This window comes from Neomonachus schauinslandi, chromosome 2, assembly GCF_002201575.2.
Source record: "Neomonachus schauinslandi chromosome 2, ASM220157v2, whole genome shotgun sequence".
In the NCBI taxonomy this organism is placed as follows: domain Eukaryota; kingdom Metazoa; phylum Chordata; class Mammalia; order Carnivora; family Phocidae; genus Neomonachus; species Neomonachus schauinslandi.
The window spans coordinates 200,734,737-200,743,537 of NC_058404.1; positions in this window are offsets into that span (position 1 = coordinate 200,734,737).

The window sequence follows — 8,801 nt, forward strand, 5'->3', positions numbered from 1 at the left end:
CCCCAAGGGCACGTTCTCAGCCACGGATCTCGGTTGGGGTCAGGAGGGGGTGTTGGATGACCTCAGCTCTCCTGGGTGCCCCTGGGTGACACCTGTCCTCAGGTGGGTGCTGTGCTGCAAGGAGACTTGCCACATCTTGAAGACTGCCTGCACACCACTCAGAACAGCAGAAATGGCCTGGGGAGGCCGTGTCGCCCGCATCCGACCTCTTGGTTCCAGGTACCACTTCTTAATGGCCACCAGCCCCACTGTGCCCCTGCCCAGAGGTCACTGTCACGTCCAGCGTTACGCTCGCTGTGGCATCTCAGCACGCACGTGTCCACGGGAGTGTGTGGCCAGAGGGTTGCTGGCCACGGCGACCTGGCTGAGGTCAGAGTGTGCGGGGCTGGGAGTGGGGAAGAGTCCCAGAGGAGAGGGTCCTGGGGGGTGTGCAGGGGAGTGGCCTCCAGCCTCTCCGTCCTCCTCCCCCTGCTCTGTGTCCCTGGCTCTGCCTTCCAGGAGGCTCTTCCCGGCAAGGTCCTTGACTGTATAAAGAGAGGAGAAGACTGTATAAAGAGAGAGGAGCCCTGACACAAAGGCCACCGTGGCCTCTTTGGATTAAAAGTCCCTAGACTGTGCCCCTGCCCAGAGGTCAGGGCACTGGTCTGGCACTGGCGTCCCACCTGCCGGTTAGGGCTCGTGGTGCTGGCCTCCCCTTGTCGGTCCTGAAGCATCCTCTCAACATGCGTTTTCGTCAAGAGCAAGTCAGTATGATACAAGATGCCGAACAGGGGACGGTTTGGCTGGTGCATGGATGGGGCCGACGGCACAGGAGGGGCCCTGGATGGTCCCAGTTTGGAGATCGCCTCCCTGTAACTCCCTCCAGAATCACAACCGGGCAGCATCCGTGTCTTGCCGTTGTGCACGCAGACCACGCGGACCTCCTTGTTCTCGTCCTGCCCTGGGCCATGGCGGCTGCGCCTCAGCATCCTTGTCTGCGAGACATCACGGATGCAGCAGAAGAAACGCACAGGCGGCGAGGTCTCAGCTGGCCGGGCCCTGGGCTCCCGTGGGGTCAGTCCTGGCAGCGTGTCAAACCCCAGACCTTCGGGCCGTTCATCCTGGCGGCTTCTCTAATGAGGAGTGGAGGGGAACTGCTCGGGACCACAGAGCTGGGAGGTTAGCTGAAACCACACCGTAATCCATCGGCCTTTGTTGCTCCCGGAGGACCTGGCCTCCAGGGCTCCGTGGCTAATTAGCAGTCTAGGGACTTTTAATCCAAAGAGGCCACGGTGGCCTTTGTGTCAGGGCTCCAGCCCCCTCTCACACCATGATTTATACAGGTGAGAGGCGGCAGAGCATCTGCCCACTTGTGCTATTCTGCTGTCTATCCCCCGAGCCGTCTGCACCGTGCAGGGAACGGGAGACTTGGAGGCCAGGATGGCTGGGATGCTGCTGGATGGCTGGGGCACAGTGTGGGTGGAGGGAAGGAACTGCACCCTTGGTGGGAGCTGAAAGCATCGCCCTGGGCCAGGTGTTCCACAAACACAGAGCCCCTCTGGTGGGCCACACCCTGATCTGGTGCTGGGAAACGGGGATGGTGCTATCTGGAATGGCCAAGGGGTGCTAGACAGGAGTGCTGGAGTAGGGCCCCATGTCCTGGCGGTGCCTGGCTGGATTCCAGGGAGAAAGAGGCCATCCTGGGTGGCTGGGCTGGGGGAGCAGGGGAAGAGTGGTACACGGAACAATCTCAAGCTGTGGCATGCACTCTATCATCCTTCTTCATACTGCATTTCTAGGGGTTGCTCAGGATTTACAGTTTGTGTCCTTCACATGTCAGGGTCCACCTTAGACCAATATTAAAACCACTTCCAGAGAAGGCAGAAGCCTCCCAGAGATGTCATTCCATTTACGTGCCTCCTGTTCTTCGTGCTGCTGTTGCCATGTATTTTAGTTCTCATGTGGTAAACCTAGGAGCACAGTGTGGTTGCTATTGCCTGAAACAGTCCATTGACTTTTAAACGTTAAAAGAAAAAAAATTCCTGTTTACCCACATACTTACCACTTCTTGTACTTCACATTCCTTCCTGTCCATATAAATTTCCATCTGGTATCACTTCCTTGCAGCCTGAAGATCTTCCTTTAGCATTTCTTGCAGTACAAGTCTGCTGGTGATCTAATGGTCTATCTTTGGTTTCCCTGAAAAATGTCTTTTTTTTGGTCCTCATTTTTTTTTTTTAAGATTTTATTTATTTATTTGCTAGAGAGAGAGAGTGAGAGTACAAGCAGGGGGAGTGGCAGGCAGAGGGAGAAGCAGGCTCCCCGCTGAGCAAGGAGCCCGATGTGAGACTCGATCCCAGGACCCTGGGATCATGACCTGAGCCAAAGGCAGACGCTTAACCGACTGAGCCACCCAGGCGTCCCTGGTCCTCATTTTTGAAAGATATTTTAGTTGCATATAACATTCTTGCTTGACAGTAATTTCCTTCCTTAAAGATGTAATTTCATTTTTTTCCTGCCCAGGTTTCTGATAAGAGGTTAACCGTGGTTTTCATTGTTGTATCCCTGTATGCAATGGATGCTGTATCTGTGGATGATTTTTTTTTTTTAAAGATTTTATTTATTTATTTGAGAGAGAGAATGAGAGACAGAGAGCACGAGAGACAGAGAGCACGAGAGGGAAGCGGGTCAGAGGGAGAAGCAGACCCCCCGCTGAGCAGGGAGCCCGATGTGGGACTCGATCCTGGGACTCCAGGATCATGACCTGAGCCGAAGGCAGTCGCTTAACCAACTGAGCCAACCAGGCGCCCCATCTGTGGATGATTTTAAGAAACTTTTTCCTATCTGTGGTTTTCAGCAGTTTTGTGTAATGTGCATAGGTGTGATTTTTTTTTTTCTTGCTTGGGTTTGCTGAACTTTGTAAATCCCTGGGTTGCTGTTTTTAATCAAATTTTGGGGAAAAATCAGCCAATATTCCATACAATTTTTTTTTTAAAGATTTTATTTATTTATTTGAGAGAGAGTGAGAGAGAGAAAGAGCACAAGAGGGGGGAGAGGGAGAAGCAGACTCCCCGCCGAGCAGGGAGCCCGATGCGGGACTCGATCCCGGGACTCCAGGATCATGACCTGAGCTAAAGGCAGTCGCTTAACCAACTGAGCCACCCAGGCGCCCGTCCATACAATTTTTTTCCCTTTCTTTTTCTGTCTGATACTAGAACTCCAGTGTGTGTGTGTATTGTCGATCACTTGATACCACCCCCCCTACCCCAGTCACTGAGTCTATTTTTTAACCTTTTTCTAACATGTGCCTTAGTTTGGATGATTTCTATCTTAACTAGTCTTTAAGTCATTGTCCTTTCTTCTGTTGCATCCAATATTCTGTTAATCCCAGTCAATGATATATATTTTTTCAAAATTTCAGATATAATAGTTTTTGTTTTTACAAGTAACTTCTGAAATTTCCCATTTCTTCAGCCTTTACCCATCAGGTTTAAAGTCCTTTTCTGCCAGTCCCAACATTTGGGCCATCTGTGGGTCTGTTTTTATTGACTCTTTTTTCTCTTGACCATGAGTCACATTTTCCTGTTTCTCATATGAGATTTTTGTTGTTGTTGTTATTGTATAATGGATATTGTGGATGATATGTTGTAGAGATTCCAAACTCTGTTGTCTTCCTATGAAGAGTGCTGAGTTTTGTTTTAGTGCCTGTTTAATTTATCAGTGAATCCCTTTGACTTGGTGGAGGCTTGGCATCAGGCTTTATTAAGGCCGGTCTGTTTCTGATTTCCCTGTCTTCCATGTCCCTGCAGTCCTGGGACAGGTCTTGCTGCTAAGATGGGTCTTTCTGGGGTTTCATGGGGAATTTGCAGGACTTGAATCCCACACGATGTCCCCTCTGGCATGCGGCAGCCATGAGCCCTGCTCAGCTGCACTTTCAGCTCCTGTCCAGACCCTTAGGCTCAGCCTGCTCCTGAGCAATTCAGGAGGCGGCCAGGGTTTCAGAGGAGCTCGTGTGCAGATTGTGGGGTGACTGCCCCTCAATTTTGAGTTGTTTTGGCAGCCCTAAGCCCCATGCATGGACTCCTTAGGGTGGTGAGACCACAGCTTTCTGCCTGATCTCTGCCCCCATGCACTGCGCGGTCCAGGCAGTGTCCTTGATGCACATCATGCCCGTGTGCACCCCTTCTGTCAGGGATAGACCCCCCCCATTACACCTGGTTCTGGTCACTCTCCAGTGCCTTCAGACATTTGTTGTTTGCACCCAGGTTTATAGTTGTTGTTAACGGAAGAGTTGGCCCTGTGTGGACTACTCCACAGTCACCAGAGGTCAGAACCCTGTGCTATGAGCTCTGAAGGAAACAATTACACATCTCCCATTCTGATGGCCAGCTTCCATGGCTGGAAACCTGAAAATCATCCTCAGGCCCACGGATGGAGCCCACGCTCCTTGCTCTGCCTGGCCTGCTGAGTGCCCACCACACCAGGCCAGCCTCAGGCTCACCCCCCGACTCAGTCTTGCCCCCCAGGACTCCAGCCGGGACAACTCCTTACTTTCCCCGGAGCTCTCTAGACTACTCTGCCCAACCGGAACTTCTGCAACAGTGGGGACACCCCGAGCTGTACTGTCCAGTGTGCTGACCTGGTCACTGGCCACTTGAAATGTGGCCATTGTGACTGAGGAAGAGAACCTCTAGCTTTATGCAGTTGTGATTCAAATTTAAATAGCCACATGTGGCTAGAGGCTAATGCACTGGGCAGAGAGCTCCAGTCCTTTTCTCGCTGCTCCAGGTGTGGTCTGACACACAGGATGGGAGCGTGTGGCCTGGGAGTCTCTTGGAAATGCAGAATTGTGGGGCTGCCACAGGCCTGCTCACAGGACCCCTGAGGTGGGGCCGGCAAGCTCAGTGGCTGTGATTTACTTGCTGTCCAGGCAGTGTGCGTGCTGGAGATGCTGCATCTCCATCTTTTCACATGCTGTTCCCTCTGCCTGGAAAAGCTCCTCCCTCTTCTCTGCTTGGCAAGTTCCTGCTCTTCCAAACCCCGATGAATCCAGCCCTTGGCTCCCTTGCTGAACTGACAGTTCATGGCAGCTCCGGGGGGCCCTCTGAGGGCTAGGGAGGGGCTGGGGAGGCAGCTGTGCCGAGGAGGAGGGGCTGGGGCTGAGTGGAGGAGCTCAGCTTGGGGACAAGAGGCAATCCCAGGGGCCTCCGGCGGAGGACAGAACAGCATGTTCTGTGCCACCCTCCATGGTGAGACTACATGAAATGAGGGAACCAGACAGGGGCAGATTTCTGCTCAGTCCATAAAACACTTTTGGGCCAGCACTGCTGATGAGAGGTAGAACACCCTGCCTTTAGGTAGTGAGCACCCTGTCACCAGGGGTGTGTAAGTGGAAGCTGCAGGATTATCTGGCAGCGATGCTGGATGATGGTTTTCCCTGCTGATATCTTTTGGAGTCGTGAACTCCAGAGTGCCTCTTAACTTAAGATAGTCTGTGTCTGGGAATGGAAGCGTCTTGTTGGAGCTACAGGCCATGTGGAGCCCAGCTGTGGAGACCTGGACTCTCCTCCCTGCTGTGCTTCCAGTCTGCTGTGTGATCTCAGGCAAAGCCCTCCCCCGTCCTGGGCTCCAGAGGCTGCACGGGCGAAGCCCCCTGCCCGGGTTCTGGGTGCCGGTGGGACAGCCCCCAGGCCGGATGGCTGGGTTTCCTGCCTCTCCCAGAGGGAAACACCACTGGCTCTTTACACAGCAGCTGGATGTGCTAACAGAAGGGCTCTTGACATTTTCTTCGATCCGTTTGTTCTGATGAGTCTTGATGTGGCGTTCTCCAAAATGGTTCAACCTATAAAATTCAGAGTCCTGTCCGTTGGCCACGAAGGCTAACGGGTGTGTTTTTAGAACACACTCCACGAGTTCCGAGTGTATCCATGGAGCGGTCCTCATGACGGGCAGGCCCTGACCTCGGAATACCGGCCTGACTTCTCTCTGTGGCTCTGGTTGACGATGCCTGCGTGTTTCCCGCAGACTCCTCAGGTGCGCAACACAGAGCCATGAACCGAATGGCCTAGAGCAGCACTTATGGGTCACCTCCCAGGATCCCCAGGTCAGAAGCCCCTCCGAGCACAGCTGGGCAGGGTCCTCCGCTCAGGGCCACACCAGGCTGCACGAGGAGGGGGCCGGGGCTGGGGTCTCTGCTCAGGCTCGGCTGGGAAAGAACCTGCTTGTCCGAGTGCGAGGTGGTTGGCAGCACCCAGTTCCGGATGTGGCCACTTGATTCTTCAGAGCCAGCAAGGGAGAGAGCCCAGCTTGACCCCTTACAGTCCCATGCTGCATGACCATGGAAGTGGCGGTGCATCAGCCCTGCTGGATCCTGCTGGCAAGAAGTCAGGGGCAGGTCCTGCCCAGGCTCAGGGAAGGACGGGGACCTTGGGGCCACTGGTGTGTGCGCCCCAGTCTGGACTGGCCCAAGCCTGTTTGTCCGCACCCTTGCAGACACATGCACCCAGGCCTGTATTGGTCAGGATGACCAGCCTCCTGCTGGGTCTCTGCTTCCTCATCCATTGGTGGCGGTGGGGCTTGACCCGGCTCCCAGAGGCCATAGCTGTATCCCCCTGCCCCAGGCTGCGGGCTGTCCCCTGCCGCAGATCCCTTCTTTAAGTTGACACAAGCATCCACTCCAGCCAGGGTGACCAACGGAGATTTTGTTTCCTGCCTACCGAGCAATTAACTCAATTCTCCATGGACCCTGGCTGAGCGTCCCCCCCCCGCCAGTCTCAGTCCGACACGCTCCTCCTGGAGGTGGCGTCAGACCCCACGGGGAAGGGCTCAGTCCCCCGCGGCCGCCCCTCCACTTAAGACCCCACAGTCACCCACGCTCTGACCACCGGCCTGCGGATCCAGGGTCCCAGGGCCCCCTCCCCGGGTTCAACTGTTTGCTGGAGCGGCTCTCGGAGCCCAGGCGAACGTGTCGTGCACGGGGTCACTGGTTCATGATAAAAGGATGTCGCTCAGATCAGCCGGATGGGGGACAGGCTCTCCAGGCCCGCGCTCTCCCACATCTGTACCCTCGGGGTCACCAGGCCAGACGCTCTCCCATGCGCCCTCTCAGGGTTTCCTGGAGGCTTCCCTACACTGGCCTGATGGATCGGATCACGGGCCTTGCTCCTGGGTGTCAGTCTCCACCCCCTGTTCCCTTGGAAGCCAGGGGTTGGGGCTGAAAGTTGGACCCCTCCAATCACATGGTTGGTTCAATTGGCAACCAGCCCCCAGCCCCCAGCCTCAGGGGGCTTTCCATCTCATTCACATGACAAGACTCTTTTGTCACTGTCATCACTTAAGAGATCCCAAGAGTTTTGGGGAGCTCTGTGCCAGGATGGACGAAAACCAAGTATATATTTCATATTATAAATCACAATATGAGACCTGCCGGCCCACAGCCCCCGGAAGGGTGGCACTCCTGCCCTGACCACGGCCGAAGGGACCCGGCCTGAGGCTATGACCCGAGGAGCGGCCCAAAACACCAGACTCACTCAGGTGGGGATCTGAGCCAAGAGGTGCAGATTTGTGGTCAGCTGGAGGGTCCGTGAGCAGAAGGGACATGCAGGACCACCGCAAGGAACAGAGAGTGTGCCCCGGGAGTGACATCTGCTGCCCGCACTCGTCCGCCCTGTCCGTGCGGATCATGGGCTGCTCTCCTGGGTGGAGGATTGGTTGCTGCTTTCTCGCCTGTAAAATGGGGGGTGGACGGAGACCCTCCCAGGTTTTCTTCGTGGCCCTGGAGAGGCCATGGAGGGAGGGACAGAGGGAGGCGGGTTGAGGTCACAGGGTCAGAGAGGCAGGTATGCGTCCCCTGTCCCCTGCTCTGGGTTGCCTTTCATCCTCACACAATGTCCAGGAGAGGGTGTCCTCATCGGCTCTCTTTACAGCGATGAGAATCAGAGACACAGAGAGGTTGAGACGCTTGCCCAAGGCCACACAGTGAGTGGCAGCACGGTGCTGGCACCCGGGCTGTCTGGCCCAGTGCACACGGGTCGAGGAAGGAGAAAGGTCTCTCGCTGCTCTTGTGGGTCCCGGACTAGGAGATGGGGCCCCCGCGATGTCCTTGGGCCTCCCTGAGACCGGGAGCCACGGGGGTGTCCCACGGCTCCAGGTAGGTGCCCCTGATGGTGGACCCAGCCGAGAGCTCAGCGTGAACCAAACCCTCGGGGGCCCCAGAGAACGTTGCCTGGAACGCCCCATTTCTTAAGCAGCCTGCTGAATCTCCAGACCTTGGTGCCAGCAGCCCCGCTGCCCAGGCTGGAAGGGAGTCAGGACAGTTCTTCCGAGCCAGCCGGGTCTCAGCCAGGGCACGGCTCCAGACTCCGCGCCGACTCACCCGATGCAACCTCGGGGCCGGGCTCTGCTCCAGCCTGGGGTCCCTCCCTCAGCCCGGGGGTCCCCGTGGGCCGGGAAGCTGGGACTGCTCGCTTGCCGGCCAAGTGCTGCGTGTGCACTTCCTCTTCGGATCCTCGCCTCCTTGGCACCCGCCCCGCCGAGGCTCTGCAGAGGCCCCACCTGGAGGGTTGGGAGCCGCTTCTTGGCAGGAATAAAAGCCGCAACTCAAAGCTCCCTCTTGCTCCAAATGAAAAATGCTGCCTGGTCAGCCAGGCAGCCTACCCTCCGTCTATGCTCACCGGGGGCCTCGTCCGTGGAGCCCCCCACAAGACAGCGCGGCTGGCCTTCGCGTGAGACTGGCCAGAGGAAGCTTCCCCATCGGAACCCACTTTGCGACTGGCACTTGTGCCCAGGCCAGCTCCCCCAGCCTGGCCTGGGCCTGCAGGTGG